This window comes from Halichoerus grypus, chromosome 9, assembly GCF_964656455.1.
Source record: "Halichoerus grypus chromosome 9, mHalGry1.hap1.1, whole genome shotgun sequence".
NCBI classification, from domain to species: domain Eukaryota; kingdom Metazoa; phylum Chordata; class Mammalia; order Carnivora; family Phocidae; genus Halichoerus; species Halichoerus grypus.
The window spans coordinates 78,260,062-78,276,911 of NC_135720.1; the positions used below are offsets into that span (position 1 = coordinate 78,260,062).

At 36.5% G+C, this 16,850-nt stretch overlaps 1 protein-coding gene across 18 annotated transcripts in view; it reads left to right on the forward strand.

Annotated features, from left to right (window-relative positions):
* LOC118529283 (uncharacterized) overlaps nucleotides 1-8,424 on the forward strand; it is a 511,719-nt gene extending 503,295 nt beyond the window's left edge. For 7 of the 18 annotated variants that reach the window (XR_013441213.1, XR_013441214.1, XR_013441215.1 and 4 more), the window contains one exon: nucleotides 7,486-8,421. The gene's annotated coding sequence lies outside the window, so the exon portion shown is untranslated. Of the gene's footprint in view, nucleotides 1-7,485 lie in introns of all 18 variants that reach the window. The other 11 variants (XR_013441209.1, XR_013441211.1, XM_078055068.1 and 8 more) reach the window with 4 other exon arrangements.
* The last annotated feature ends 8,426 nt before the right edge of the window (nucleotides 8,425-16,850 follow it).

Here is a 16,850-nt window from a genome sequence, read left to right on the forward strand (position 1 = left end):
AATGAATTGGGAAGTATTCCCTCATCTTCCATTTTTAGAAGAGTTTGGAAAGGATTAGTGTTAATTGTTTTTTTTTTAACATTTGATAGAATTTACCAATGAAGCCATCTGGCCCTAGACTTTTGTTTGTTGGGAAGGTTTTGATTACTGATTCAATCTTCTAGTAATTTGTTTAGATTTTCTATTTCTCCATGTTTTATTCCTGGTAGGTTGTATGTTTCTAGGAATTTATCCATTTCTTCAAGGTTATCCAAATTATTGGTATATAATTGTTCAGAGTAGTTTCTCATGATCCTTAGTATTGTTGTGTAATCAGTTATAATGTCTCTTCTTTCATTTTGATTTTGAGTCTTCTCTCTTTTTTTCTTAATGTTGCTAAAGTTTGTTAATTTGTTTATCTCTTCAAAAAACAAGTTCTTAGTTTTTTTTTTTTTAATCTTTTCTGTTGTCATTTAGTCTCCATTTCATTTATTTCTATTCTGATCTTTCTTATTTCCCTCCTTCTACTGACTCTGGGCTTATTTTGTTCTTCTTTTTCCAGTTCCTCGAGGAGTAATACTAGATTGCTTACTTGAGATATTTTGTCTTAATGTGGGTGTTTATTCCTATAAACTTCCTTCTTAGAACTGCTTTTGCTCTACACCTAAATTTTGGTATGTTGTGTTATCATTTAATTTATCTCAAGATGTTTTGGGAATTTTCTTTTGATTTCTTCTTTGACCTATTGATTTTTCAGGAGCATTTTATTTAAGCTCCACGTATTTGTGAATTTTCTGTTTTTTTGTAATTGATTTCTACTTTCATACCATTGTAGCTGACAAAGATGCTTGATATGGTTTCAATTTTCTTAAGTTTGTTAAGACTTGTTTTGTTGCCTGACATATGATCTATCCTGGAGAATGTTCCATGTGCTCTTGAGAAGAATGTGTATTCTGCTGCTCTTTGATGGAATGTTCTGTATGTGTCTGTTAGGTCTATCTGGTCTAATGTGAAGTTTAAGTCCATCATTTGCTTATTGATTTTTCTGTTTCGGTGATCTAGCCATTGTTGAATGTGTGGTATTGAAGTATCTCACTATTATTGTATTGTGGTTTATTTCTTGCTTTAGATCTGTTATTATTTGCTTAATACATTTAAGTTCTCCAGTTTTGGGTGCATAAATATTCATAATTGTTATATCCTTGATGAATTGACGCCCTTATCTTTATATAATAACCTTTTGTCTCATAATTTTTGGCTTATGGTCTGGTTTGTCTCATATGAGTATAGCGGCCCAGCTTTCTTTTGGTTTACATTTGCATAGGATCTTTTTCCACGCTTCACTTTAAGTCTATGTGTGTCCTTAAAGCTGAAGTGAGTTTCTTGTAAGCAGCATATAGTTGGGTCTTTTTTTTATCCATTCAACCACTCTGTCTTTTGATTGTAGAATTTAGTTCATTTACATTTAAAGTAACTAGTGATAGGTATGGACTTACTGTTGCCATTTTGTTCATTGTTTTCTGGTTGTTTTATAGTTCCTTTGCTCCTTTCTTCCTTTCTTGCTCTCTTTCTTTGAGATTTGATGATTTTCCCTGGTGCTATACTGATTTCCTACTCTTTATCTTTTGTGTATCTAGTATAGGTTTTTGGTTTGTGATTATCATGAGGTTTATGTAAAAAATCTCATAGTTATAAAAGGCCATTTTAAACTGAAAACAACTCCAAATGTATATGAAAGTTCTACATTTTTATATTTTTACACTTCCTTCCAGGACACCATAGGAGGAGGGAAATTCAGGGGCCTCCTATGTTATCATCTTGGTCTGGAGTTAAGATATATGCTACCAAGTTTTTTGTTTTAATAACTTAGGCTATTTATGTAGAAGTTATTAATAAAAGACAACTGTTACATTAAAATACCAGATCTTGAATTATACTCTGAACATATAATTATGTCATATCTTTAAACAATTTTTTGTAGTTCTAAAGAGCTCATGACACCAGCAATTCATCTGGCAGTATATGCAAAGTGAGTTCATTAAATTTGGCTTAGTGCCGTAAAAGGCACATTTAGCTATTTTTCCATATCTATTTTATCTTTTACAAGACTACCAGGAATATGTTGTGCTCCAAATTAATGTACTTAATTTTGTAATACAATACTGCAGTGTCATTAATATATTTTAATACATTTTATATTAATTTTAATATTGAAATCATGTTTTCTTTAAAAGGACAGAATTCTCACAAGGATACATGAGATTATATAATAATTACAGAAAATAATTTAATTTCTTATGCAGTACTATAATTAAAAAGAGTGTAAAATATTTAAACATTTAGCATTATATTACTTTTCTATTTGGTTCAAAATCAGAACATTTGCATCAAGTTATTTTTTAGTTTATGATGCTGCAGGTGTAAAAAGATAAAAGAAAAAATGAATTTATTTTATCTATTATGGAAAGAATGGATGAGGATGGAAGGATTATGACTTTTCTAGAGCATGCATTCACATAGACTATTTGAGATTAGATGAATAAAATTATATGGCTAAATCTATACACTAAAACTATTGAGTACATTTTACTTTCATATTTCTAAAGAAATAGCTTATTTGATTCAGTCACTGAATTAAAGAACTTTGAGTTTTGGATCCAAATGATTCTTCAATCATCTCTTTGTCAGACAATTTGAATTCTATAGTAGGGTATAAAATAGCATTCCTGACAGAGAATCTCATGTGCAAAGCCTTGCGGCAAGAGGTACTGAGGTACTTTTGAAGAACTTTTAAAGAAGTCCTAGTGGCGACAGTCTTTAAGTGCTGTGGAAATGTGATCATAATATATTGTTACATGACAGGCTAAGGTTATGAAACACATGTATAATATTTTGTTGTTTTTTTGAACACCCATATCTTAAGTGGCTTAATACAGTGGTGAAAAGTGTAGACTCTAAAGTCACACTGCTTGGGTTTACATCCCAGCTCTGCCATGTATTGGCTGTGTTACCTTGCACAAGTTACTAAACTAGTATGTGATTTTCTAATTTTCTAATTAGATTTTCTAATCTGTCAAATGGAAATATTAACATATACCTTTCATAGTGTATTTGGACAATTATATATGATTTTGATTAAAGTATTCAGAACTGTGCCACTATAGCACTGAGTGTTCAATAAGTGTTAGCTATTATCATATTATTTGTAGGACCTTCTAATAGGAAAGACATGTAAACATGTTAATGCTATTTTTTATGCATTGCAAAATCAAAGTGAATCCTGATTTTATACCCTTTACTTACATGTACTATATAAAATGTCTACCATGAATTGTACGCTCTGGAGTTCTACCATGAATTCTACCTATGTTTAGAGAATAGATTACTGAAGTAGGTTGTAAGTGTTTAAGTAAATTAGTAGGCATTAACTTTTCATAATTTCAATCTGGAAGAAACATTTGAACTATTCTTTTGCGAGTAGAAATTCTGCTCTTAACTGATTAAGTAAAGTGCAAGTATGAAAAGGGTACATTTATTGAATAAAATATGGTCAAAATATTTTATGGGTAGATATAATTGATTTTATAATTGTAGAGAAGAAATAAATATTTGTTAAAAAATCCATATGATAGGTGTTTGTCACTTTTTTCCCCTAGTGATTTATTGTTTAGTTTGTTCTCAGTGGGTCTTTTCTGTGTGTTCATGGGTGAGTTGGCAGAGTGGAACAAGACTTCAGATGGGGATTATAAAACTGAATATTCTATGTAGTACTTCTAAGTTTTGTTAAGCTGTGTGACCTTGAGCAAGTCACTTAATATCCCTATATCGCCAATCCCTCTTCTAAAAACTGAAGAAATATCTGATCTGCTGTAGATTTGCTGTTGTGAGGATCACAGCAGTGCTACATATAAAAAGTACGTTGAAAGCTTTAAGTCACTAAACAGATGTGTACTCTGCTCAACCTTGCAAGTTTTAAAAGTATAAAACTTTGCTACTATTATATATATGACTGGATATTTCCCAAGGACTTTAGTATTAAGATAAAAGAATACAGACTTGAATTCTGCAATAAAAAGCATGCATTCCTTAACTTCAGTGTCCAGCAAAGGCTGATCAGATTTTTCAGGCCCATCGTCCTGATAGGGACAAAGAGAAACTCTGGAAAAAATTATATTTAAAAAATTCTGCCTGAAAGCACTGGAGAACCAATAATACAGTGAAGAATTATATGGCTAAGATCATTTAAAAGAAAGAAATACAGAGAAGGAAACTTGGCATTTGGGGCTGCTTTCACCTTGTATTGTCTGTTAATTTCAGGGGGAAAACAAAGCCACTTTTTTTTCCCATGGAAGCTGAGAAGCTAAACAGAGCTTTTGATTGTTTTGCAGGTCTAAGGGGACAAAAAAAAAAAAAAAAAAAAAATGGAGTAAATGAGTGTCCATAAAGACAAAAATGTAGTGAAGTTTTTATGCTTTGTTCTGAGATCATAATGGGGATAGGAAAAAAAATAAAGAGGAAATAGGATGGCTCTTAGAAGTTGAAAACTTATGTACTCACAAAAACCCACACACAGTTGTTTATAGCTGCTTTATTCATAATTGTTAAAGCTTGAAGCAACAGAGATGCCCTTCAGTAGGTGCACAGATAAATGAAGTGTGGAACATCTGGACCATGGAATATTATTCAGCATTAAAAAGAAATGAGCTATCAAGTCATTAAAATACATAGAAGAAAATTAAATGCATATTACTAAGTAAAATAAGCCCAAGCTGAAAGGCCACTTACTGTGTGATTCCAGCTATATGATGTTCTGGAAAAGGCAAAACTGTGAAGACAGTAAAAAGGTCAATGATTGCCAGGAATTAGAGGAAGAGAGAAATGAATAAGAGAAGCACAGACAGTTTTTAGGGCAGTGGAAATACTCTATATGGTATTATAATGATGGATACATGTCATTATACATTTGTCCAAACCCATAGAATGTACCACACTAAGAGGGAATGGTAACGTAAAGTAAGGACTTTGGGTGATGATGATGTATCAGTGTAGGTTCATCAATGGTAACAAATGTGTCACTCTGGTGGGGGATGTTGATAATGGAGAAGGCTATGCACATGTGGGAGCAGGGGCTATCTGGGTAATCTCTGTACTTTCCTCTCAATTTTGTGGCAAACCTAAAACTGCTATAAAAAAAGTTTTTTTTTAAATGGGTAGCTGCAGGGTGCCTGGGTGGCTTAGTCAGTTAAGCGTCTGCTTTCGCCTCAGGTCAAGATCCGGGGGTCCTGGGATCGAGCCCTGCATAGGGCTTCCTGCTCAGCGGGGAGCCTGCTTCTCCCTCTGTCTCTGCCCCTTCCTCTGCTCCTCCCTCTGCTTGTGCCCTTACTTCCTTGTGCTCTCGCTCACGCTCTCTCTCTCTTCAATGAATAAATAAAATCTTTAAAAAAAATGGGTAGCTGCTCTGCAAAGAGACAACTTACATGATTTTTGAAAGTAGAATAAATCACACATAGAAAGATTTAATCAATGAGGGCATAATAACACAACACTCTTGTTTTTTTTTATAGATTTATACTAAGCAGTTGAATTTTCTTATTTAGCATACATAAAAACCTAGGCGCTAGACATTATTATTAACCTCATTTTGGAAATGGGAGAACCAAGTCTTACATAGTGTAAGTAACTTTTCCAAACATTGGATCTAGGATTTGGAAGCAAGCAGCCTTATCAGAGTTCGTATTCTTGCTATACAAAAGAAGCTGAAACAATTGCATAAAGAAAAATTTCTATTCAATATTTTCAAATCATGAAAAGTTGTAGTAACTGATATTGGTGAAAAACTGCCTGTCATATTAGCAAAAAATCATAGAATTTCAGGATTCAAAGGGACCTTAGATACCATCCTTTTATCTGAATACTTTCCATCAAATGGTAATTACTCTTCCTTTGGGGCACCACTAATGATAATTAGCTCTTCGTTCTAGTAAAGGTTCATACCATTAGAAACAAGTCATCTTTTTGTAGAGGTGAAATTTGTGGGGCTTTGTTTTGTTTTAGCTTCCAATCACTGACTCTAAATCTGTCCCTGATTAATTCAGAATAAGTAATTCAGATTATACTAAGTGGTTTTGAGATACTTAGATAAATTTATCAGGTTTTGCATAAATTATTTTTTCTTTAAGCTCAGCATTCCCAATTTTTTCTTCTTTTTCTCATATCGCATAATTCCTGATAGCTTTCTTCAGGATATGCTCATTTGTCTGTGTCCATTATTGGTACAATTGGGAAATTTCATAGAATAATTAAGAAATTATTATGTGAATAGTAGAGAAATAACATATGTCAATATTTGGGATATGATAAGAATCTTTTTCTTTCAAATTTTCTTTAGAGTTCAAAGTGGTGATGTTCTCAGTTTCTCCTGTTTACAAGAATAGGCCATCTTAAAAATTGCAAAAACTTCATTTGTCTTTAATTTACTCAAATTTCTCTATTCTCCTTTTTGAGCCCAGAAAATAAAGTTATGCAGCAGTGCTATCTTTTTTTTTCAGTGTAAGATTCTTTCTTTCTTTTTTTTTTTTAAGAGAGAGAGAGCACATATGTGTGCATGCATGAGAGCCAGTGGGGAAGGGGCAGAGGGAGAGGGAGACAGAGAATCCCAAGTAGGCTCCACACTCAGAACAGAGTCCAATGCAGGGCTCCATCCCGGGATCGTGACCTGAGCCAAAATCAAGAGTCAGATGCTTAACCAACTGAGCCACCTAGGTGCCCCTATAAGATTCCTAGCAGAGGGATTGCTGGATAAGAATTTGTTTTAGGCTGCATAATTATGCAGCCATCAAAAGGAATGAAATCTTGCCATTTACAACGACGTGGATGGAACTGGAGGGTATTATGCTGAGTGAAATAACTCAATCAGAGAAAGACATGTATCATATGACCTCACTGATATGAGGAATTCTTAATCTCAGGAAACAAACTGAGGGTTGCTGGAGTGGTGGGGGGTGGGAGGGATGGGGTGGCTGGGTGGATAGACTTCGGGGAAGGTATGTGCAATGGTGAGCGCTGTGAATTGTGTAAGACTGATGAATCACAGACCTGTACCTCTGAAACAAATAATAGATTATATGTTAAAAAAAAAAAAAGAAGAAGAAGATAGCAGGAGGGGAAGAATGAAGGGGGGGAATTGGAGGGGGAGATGAACCACGAGAGACGATGGACTCTGAGAAACAAACTGAGGGTTCTAGAGGGGAGGGGGGTGGGGGGATGGGTTAGCCTGGTGATGGGTATTAAAGAGGGCACGTACTGCATGGAGCACTGGGTGTTCTACACAAACAATGAATCATGGAACACTACATCAAAAACTAATGATGTAATATATGGTTATTAACATAACATAATTTTAAAAAAAAGAATTTGTTTTAGGGAGGATAGAGGCTAAGTTGCTGTAACAAAGAAAATTCCAAAATACAATGGCTTGAATATAATAGAATTTTATTTCTCTCGCAGAAAACAGTCTAACCAGCAGGACAGCTTTGCCTCATGAAATCTTTTAGAGATAGAGGCTTCCTCCATCTCATTCTTGTTCAGACATTGCCCTCATCTTCATAATCAAAACTGTGCCACTGCTCAAATCCTTGAAGCCTAAAGGAAGGAGAACAGCAGTTCAGGACAAGCAACTTGACTTTTAAATTGGAACTGACCTAGAAATTGTATATATATGAATTTTGCTCTATTTCCTTAAAGAGAATGGAGTCCTGTAACAAATCTGGTTGCCAGGGGCTGGGAAATGTGGTCCCTAGCTATGAAGCCATGAGCCCAGCGTCAGCAATTTTACTGTGAAAAGAACCAGGAATTAAAATTTGGTATATGTTAATCTCTGCAACAGAGATTATATACTTTGTTTGTATGAATCTTGAGATATTTTTCAAAATTGTTCTACAAAGTGTTCATTAACTGAGTCTATTCAAAATGTTAGTAACCACGATAATCTGTAATGTTAACAAATAAAAAATTTCAACTCTATGAAATCATTAATAAGATCAACATCAACATTCTGTTTGGGAAATAATTGACTCGGTAAGCCAACATCTCATTTTATAGAAACAGAAGGGTGTGGGCATATTACGAATTTGTATGCTGGCCACAAGCATTTATGGTGTCATGCACTTTAGTGAATATCATCTACATGAAGGATAGGGAGCAGAACTTCATCTTGTAGGTTGCTAAAGCAGTCATTTAACATACTTTCTTTTGTACCGCCTTCTCTGTGGCACTTGCTATTTTGCTCTGAATGCCATCTCACCAAACATCCACTCAAAGCTATAACCTAGTAATATTCCAGTGATAAAATAATTCACATTTTTCACGGATGCTGGTGTTTTTTAAACGAATATCTCTTGCATTGGCGAGTCACCTGCTACTTTTTCAATGTTATATCAAAAATAGTGTCTGCGCATACAAGATAAAATGATTAAGTGAAACCCAAAATTTGCATACGTGTAGTCATTTTTGAGGACATCAAAATATATCATACCACACATTAATAAAGTAATCAGATGAGCTCGGGCATGTTCAGGGTGGTATGGCTGTAGACATTAATAAAGTAACCAAAACCTCTTTCTGCATTCCTTCAGTTCCAAACATAGGCAAAGGAAGCTTGTGCTATTCATTTCTGACATGCTGGATTCTAGTCTCTCTCAACCTATTTTTTGTTCGTATTCATCTTTAAAAGTTTTGCTTCAGGATCGTCTCATCGAACTGCACAAATTCTGAAGGAAGAAGGCAACACACGCAGAATTTCAAATGTGTCTCCACTCTTAAGCTTGAGATGACCAGTCCACAGCCACTCACTAGAACCTCCTCTAGGAGAGTTCTGTACTGGATACAGTCAGTGGGAAGGAAAGAGTCTCTGACCTCCAGGACCTTACACGTTAGTTTGTGAAGATAAAATATACTCTAATAAGCAACCATTTACCAACCCTAAATTTTAAAATAAGCCTTGACTCATTGCTTTTCTGCACTCCAACATCCAATTAATCGTAAATTCTCATATTTTAGTTTCTCATCCCCACAGCTACCAGTTTATCATCATTCCAACAGCATTTTCACTTGTTCTGCTGGCTGGGGTCTGTTTATCTCCCTCCAATCCACTCTCACTGAGAGAGAGAACACATATAGCAAAATTTATTGATGAGTTAATTGTCACATATGGGGAAAATTTAACACAAGTAAGGTGATGACTCAGTCCACATGCACATAACCCATCTGTGAACCAGTCAGTAAACTGTGCTGCCTCCTTTCTCCATGTTCTTCTGGAACATACTTACTCTGTGCCTTTCATAAGAGACTGAATGTCCACTATGATGTCATCTGAATTCTCAGTTTAAAACCTTTCAATATGCCCTCAATATTCTTGAAGTCAACACCCTCTTACACTGACTCTTGAAATTTTTGATGTGGTGTTGCCTTGCTCTCTGGGTTTATCTCTAATCATTACTCTCCTCATGTGCTGAAGGCTGCCATTTTAAACTATCTGTTGTTACCCACACTGCACACCTTCTCTTGCCTGTAGGCTTTTGTACCTGCTGTTTCTTTCCTGGAAATAATATCCCTTTCACTTTTCTTGTAAATTTCTCCTTTTCTTCCACGGCCCCAGTCTAAGAACTAAGGTTATCTCTCTTAAATGCTCCCATAAAAAACTGTACCTCTTTCATCATAACCCTAATAGAATTGTATTGTTATTGCCAACTTATTTGTTTGGATTCCCATGGAAACTCAAAGTCCTTGAACACAGCTACGATATGTTTTTGTCCTTTTCTGCCAGCTGGCTAGTACAGTATTTAACATATAACAAATATACAATAATTATTTGTTGAAATGAAATTCATAAAGAAACAATGTATGGTATAGATTAAATGTATGTGTGCCAGATTAAGAAAAAAAAGTTTTACTGTTTGTTAAATATTTACTCTATACCAGACATTGTTGATAACATGGTGAACATGATAAAAGTCCTGTCATCCTAGAACTCTAGTTTAGTGTAGGTCCTTTTTCTTTTCTCCATAAATCTTACTTAACTGCCACATTTGTTATTATCACCTTTTTAGAAAATACTTGGGAGAACCCCAAATTTTAATCCAAGTCCCTACAAATAACAAAGAGAACACTGGAATTTATTATTGAAATAAAATTTCCATGAATCTAGTAGAAGGAAATTGATTGACCTTTCAAAAGGGATACATAGCGTGAGAGGGAATGCAGAAAGACTTCTTTCAAAAAAAAAAATGACTGAGTAGCTTGGCTGGAGTAAAAATAATCTAAGGGTAAGTACAAAATAGGAGGTCTGAGGATTGTAAATGAGATATGAGTCATGGAAAGGGATTTGGGGAAATGAAGACCTGAATGATTAAGCTTTGTGTAAGTAGGAGTTACATTATCCTAGTAGATTGACATACAGGATGGGTGGGGGAGGGGCTCAATGGATGAGGGGTATTAAGAAGGGCACTTGTGATGAGCACTGGGTGTTATATGTAAGTGATGAATCACTAAATTCTACTCCTGAAACCAATATTACACTATATGTTAACTAACTAGAATTTAAATAAAAACTTTTAAAAAAAGATTGACATACAACAACAATATAATAGATGATTTACAAGTAAGATATGTAATGAACATTTTTTAAGCATCTGGGTTATATAGAAATATAAAATGAGAAGCTTTAAATTACAGTGAAAACTTGGAAATGCATTAAAACATCTTCAACAATCTCTGACGAAGACAGAACATTTTAGAGCCTAGCAATTTTAGTCTTTAAAACATTAGTTAAATGCTCATGCTGGCATGAATAACTTCGGCCTTTAATAGTTTTGTTTAAAAGTTTCAAAAATTATCACAGTCTAGAGCTTTGTGAGATTGTTATATTTTGAACATGAGAAAATTTTAAGATCTACATCAGAAGTGTTGTCTTTAGAGGCACCTGGGTGGCTCAGTCAGTTAAGCATCCAACTCTTGATCTCAGCTCAGGTGTTGATCTCAGGGTCCTGAGTTCAAGCCCTGCGTGGGGCTCCGTGCTGGGTGTGGAGCCTACTTAAAAAAAATGTGTTGTCTTTATATATTTGAAAGATACCTGAAGAGGATGATAACCTCCTAATCTACATCCTCACTGAAAACAGAATGAAATGTGCCTTCACTGTGTGAAAATGAATAAAAGAAGCCTCACTTAAAATGCAGTTGGGAGGCCCTGATAGGGGAGCTGTCACACACTGGTTACAGCTTGCAGAGTTCAGCAGGAAGAAAGAAGACGTCCTCCCAGCGCAGCAACAGCAAGGTGCCCTTGCCCGCAGCCAATGAGAAGCCGCCGCACTTGGAGCTCTCTTTTTCCTCCGCTGGACTGCTGAGAAACCCGTCCCAATTCCCCTTTTTTCTCGTTTTGTTTTGTTTTTTCCTTTGTTTTCTAGATTTGCTTATGGTTCACCATGGTTTGCTTGTGGTTGTTAGGAGAGAGAGACAGTCTGCGTTGTGTGAATGAAGGTCTAGGTCCTTAGATTCTCCACAAAAAGATTTAGGTGAAGATCCGCCCTCAGAATAAAGACAGCCAGAAGGAAAGTAGCAAGCACAGAGCAGTTTATTAAAGCGAAAGTACACTCTCAAGGTGGGAGAGCGGGTAGGTGCCCCTAGGTTGTTTGGGGATTGGATATTACTGGGTCTTTCTGCACTGGGAGGAGCTGTGACTGTAGTGGGGTGGTTTCTAATGGAGGCTGTTTTCAATCATTTGGGGGACTCCTCCCACGGGTGGGTTGGGGGAGCTTTTGACCCTGCAAGGTTTCTATCAGAACCATTATGGCAGCCTTTCTCCATCAGCTGGCTGGTCCTGCAACACAGAGGCTTTATAATGAATGTAGGGGTTACCCTAGGGCAGAGGTGGAAAAGGAGAGTGCAGGCTCTGCACCTGTGGCTCTCTGTCTGTCAGGACCAAGGTCTGGGAAGCCACAGGGTAAGGATGTTGAGCTTCGGGGCTTAAAATATGTAGCTTTTTTCTTCTTTTTTATACTTTGTTTTGTTTTGATCACTGTCCTTGCCTCCAGCTCATGTCTTTCCCATTCCCCTTCAAGGACTTGGGACTCCGCCTCTGGGCGTTCCTTCTGCTCTCCTGTCTAGCTTCTACCTAATATCCTGAAGTGCAGTTACTCTGTCATTCTTGAATAAACTCATTTTGCTGACATAATAACTGGCTATTTTATTATTTTAAGGTGACAACGGAAACAGAAGAGCTTTGGGATGGATACAAGAAAAACCTTGCACACATTAGAGATTGCTAAACACATTTACTTGGACTCACAAAGAGGAAGTTTTTAAAAATTAATATAAATGTTCCAATATATAGTTAAAAAAGTGCTACTCCTATTGATGCTGGATTATCGAGCCCAACAGTCAAGAAAGAATTCTTGAGACACTTTAAGGTGCAAAAAAGTGATTTTATTAAAGCAGGGGGACAGGTACCTGTGGGCAGAAAGAGCGGCACTGGGACTGTGAGGAGTGACTGGTTATATACTTTTTAGTTAGTGGTGGTTAGGGTATAGCCTAAGTCTCTAAGGAATTCGGAAGCAAGGCTTTCAGGACCTTGCGGGGCTAGCTGCCTTTGTTAAGGTTACTTTTAGTCTTTGAAGATTTATTTATTTTATTGAGAGAGAGAGAGAGCACAGGAGTGAGCGGAAGGGGCAGAGGGAGAGGGAGAGAGAAACTCAAGCGGACTCTGCACTGAACGTGGAGCCAGAATCGGGTCTCGATCTCACCACCCTGAGATCTAAGATTTAATTTAAACTACATTTCTCTTGCCTTTGTTTTCCTGATCACTACCATTTTCAAGAGAGAATAGTACAAGCAACTATCATTTTGCAGGAAAAATTATTTAATGTTTATTTCTTGTTTGAGAGTTCATCCAACCTCCTAAAAGAAAACTGAAAGTTCTTGGAGTTTGATTAGTAAAGCAATAGATGATTCAAATTCTAGTTAACATACAGTGCAATATTGGTTTCTGGAGTAGAATTCAGTGACTCATCACTTACATACAACACCCAGTGCTCATCACAAGTACCCTCTTTAATACCCATCGCCCATCTAGCCCATCCTCCACCCACCTCCTTTCATCAACTCTCAGTTTGTTCTCTGTCATTAAGTCTCATGGTTTGTTTCCCTCTCTTTTTTTCTATTCCCCCTTCCCATATGTTCATCTTTTTTCTTCCTTAAATTCCACTTTTGAGTGAGATCATATGGTATTTGTCTTTCTTTGACTGATTTATTTCACTTAGCATAATATACTCTAGCTCCATCCACGTTGTTGCAAATGGGAAGATTTCCTTTTCTGATGGCTGAGTAATATTCCATTGTACATATATATATATATACAGACACACACACACACATATATATATATATATATATATACACCACATCTTCTTTATCCATTCATCAGTTGATGGACACTTGGGTTCTCTCCTTACTTTGGCTATTGTTGATAATGCTGCTATAAACATTGGGGTGCATGGACCCCTTCGAATCTGCATTTTTGTATCCTTTGGGTAAATACCTAGTAGTGCAATTGCTGGATTGTAGGGTAGTTTTATTTTTAACTTTTTGAGGAACCTCCATACTGTTCTCCAGAGTGGCTGCACCAGTTTGCATTCCCACCAACAAGGCAAGACAGTTCCCCTTTCTCTGCATGCTCAATAACACCTGTTGTTTCTTGTGTTGTTAATTTTAGCCATTCTGACAGGTGTGAGGTGGTATCTCCTCGTGGTTTTGATTTGTATTTCCCTGATGGTGAGTGATGTTGAGCATCTTTTCATGTGTCTGTTGGCCATCTGTATGTCTTCTTTGGAAAAGTGTCTAATCATGTCTTCTGCCCATTTCTTAACTGGATTATTTGTTTTTTGGGTATAGAGTTTGATAAGTTCTTTATAGATTTTGGATACTAACCCTTTATCAGATATGCCATTTGCAAATATCTTCTCCCATTCTGTAGGCTGCCTTTTAGTTTTGTTGATTGTTTTCTTCACTATGCAGAAGCTTTTTATCATGATGAAATCCCAATAGTTCATTTTTGCTTTTGTTTTCCTTGCTTCTGGCGATGTATCTAGCAGGAAGTAGAGCACCACTTTAAAAGAGTACATACCTGCTTTAAGTAGCTAGTGATAATTTTCTTTTAAGAAGGGTATTTAAAATAGACTTCTAGATTCCTGGAAATTTTTACTTTGAGACATACATTTTAATTCAGTCGACTGAGAATCTAAGGAAGATAGTCAAAGGAAAAAAGAGAGTAGAAATGAAAAAGAGAATGGATAAAGAAGAACGGGGTGTGGGTAAAAGTAATAGAGGCAAAAATAGGATAACACAAATGTGAAGAGACAGAGGATTTGAAGGAATGCAAAATGTATGTTGTGTACCCCTTACACTGAGACTGGTTAGTGTGACTGACGAGAAATCTCAAATTTCTTTCAGAAACCCACATCTGCATCAGTAGTTTTCCAAAAGGTCGTACCAGAAGCATCAGTAGCACCTGGGAGCTTGTTAGACTTGCAAATTCTTGGGTCCCCGCCCAGAATGCCTGAAGCAGAATTCAGGGCGTGCAGCACAGCAATCTGTGTTTTAACAAGCCCCCTGGGGGGGCTGACACACCCTCAAATTGAGTACCACTTTTATTTCTTGCTCATGTAACTGTTTATTGAAGATATTCAGCAGGTGACCTTCAAGAGTTCAAGACTCGGACGTAACAGGATCCTTTGGCTCTACCGGCCTCGGCATCTGCACAGTCCTTCCTAATCAGCTCTGATTGGACCCTGATTCCGCGTTCCGGAGAGGCACGCCCTTCTCTGGTGTGCTGAGAGCAACTTCCATGTTCATCCCCCTCCTCGGCCGAAACTAAAGTAAGTAATGGGAATTATGTTTTGTCTGTGCCATGGTTTTATAGCTTTAACAGCCCACTATCTGTTCATGCCATTTTGGGGGCCTGAATGTTATTTAAATATCCACATAGCCAGATTTTGTTTGTTTGTTTTTATCCAGGTTTATGGTTTCATGGGCAATATAATTTCTTCAAAAATTCCTTCCATAGTCTGATTAGATATTTAATTTATAGGCTTCTAAGCTATTCTATATGCTATTGTGCCAGTAACTATACCCAAAATTCTTTACTAAGCATAATTCTTAAGACTGATTACTTTTTTTTTTTTTAAGTCTTCTTTCACATATGTTTCTCTCAAGTTATTGGTGGCTACTTCAGGGCTATCTGACTCAGTGTGTTTAGGTAGAGAAGCATTAGTCTGAATTTTGCTACATGGCTGATTGTTTACGTAGTTTTGTTGCTAAAACTTTCTTAGTCTTATACTGTCTGAGGTATAAAAGCTGGTGTTTTTTTTTTTTTTTTTAACTGCGAGATCTCAGATTTCTGGATTGTTTCTTTCCTTTTCTTTAATTTTTTTTTTTAATTTATTAACTTTCAGGCTGCTCCTTGTTTGGTGGGGTTATCTCTCCCTTCTGTATTGCTAATACTGGCCAGTAGAAAACCTAGCATTTTGTTTTCCAGCCTCTTTTCTCTAGAGTTACAGGCCTAGGGCTTCCTGTTATGTTAATGCAGGTGGCATTTTTGCCACGTTTCCCACAGCATAGTGTGGCTCTCCGGGTTCCCGCTTCCATAGCCATTTTCTTACTAACAGCCATGTGATCCCTAAGGCAGTGCAACCACGGCATCTCAGTTCAAGGTACCGATTTCTGCACAAAATAAAGTAACGCGAGTTTATGTAAAAATAATCCCTATTCTCGGTGGCTTTATATAAATGAACTGTAGTTTTGATTACAGTTCAATGCTGGTGTTCACAAAGCGTGCGAGGACTCAGGCACCTTTCATGTATGGTTTTGAATCTGCCGTCCTCCTTGTCCTTCGAGTCGTGTACATTCAGCCAGCGAGTGGAAAAAGAGAGCAGGCTATGACTTCAAGGCGTCTGTGGGTCAGACCTGGAAGCAGTGCTTTTCACCTCTGCCTACCTTCCATGGCTGCACCTAACTCCCAGGGGAGGGGCGCTGAGAGGTGTAGTTGTGAGCTCAACAGGAAATGGGAAAGAGTTTTTTTTGTGGTGGAAGATCTTTCCGGCTCTGCCACATCAAAGAGAAATGACAAGCAATAGTAAAGGAGAGTGTGGAAGAGCAGTGAGGAGGAAGAAAACATGCTGACAAATGAATAGAAGACATAAAGAGAAAGGGAACTTTGAGAATTTATCATTTCATCTTTAGGATTATGAACTGTATGTACTATATGTCTGTAGTTCCTTTTTTTATAGATTAAAACAAAACCAAAGCTGAGGTTTCAAGAGCCTGATAACTCACCTAATTTCACACAGCCAAGAAAGGTTATTCTTAAATTCAGACCCAAAGATGTCCGAAAAGAAGTCCATGATCTTTCCACTGGAAGGAAGATACACACATACACGCACACCCATTAATATCCCCTAGTGGGTTATACCCCACGAAGCCAAATGATATTTGACTTTATACTCACAACGTCATTATTCTTCCTGCAGTTTTTCTTTATGAGAGATGTAGCAGGTATAGTATGCTTAAGAGTTGTTAATAATTTGATTAGTTAAGAAAATATGGTTAACTAATTTAACCTGAGTATAAACTGGTGACAGTACATCACCAATAATCAAAACTTTCATTAAAGATGTAAAGTAGTAAAATGCTTTTAAAATGAAGAGATTTACCCTTTGAATCTACATGCCTAAATGTTCTTACATTGCTCATTCAGTAAAACACACAGCAGTTTATTTAATTACTATCATTTGTCTCCAAAAGCAAATATTTACAAACTACATGAA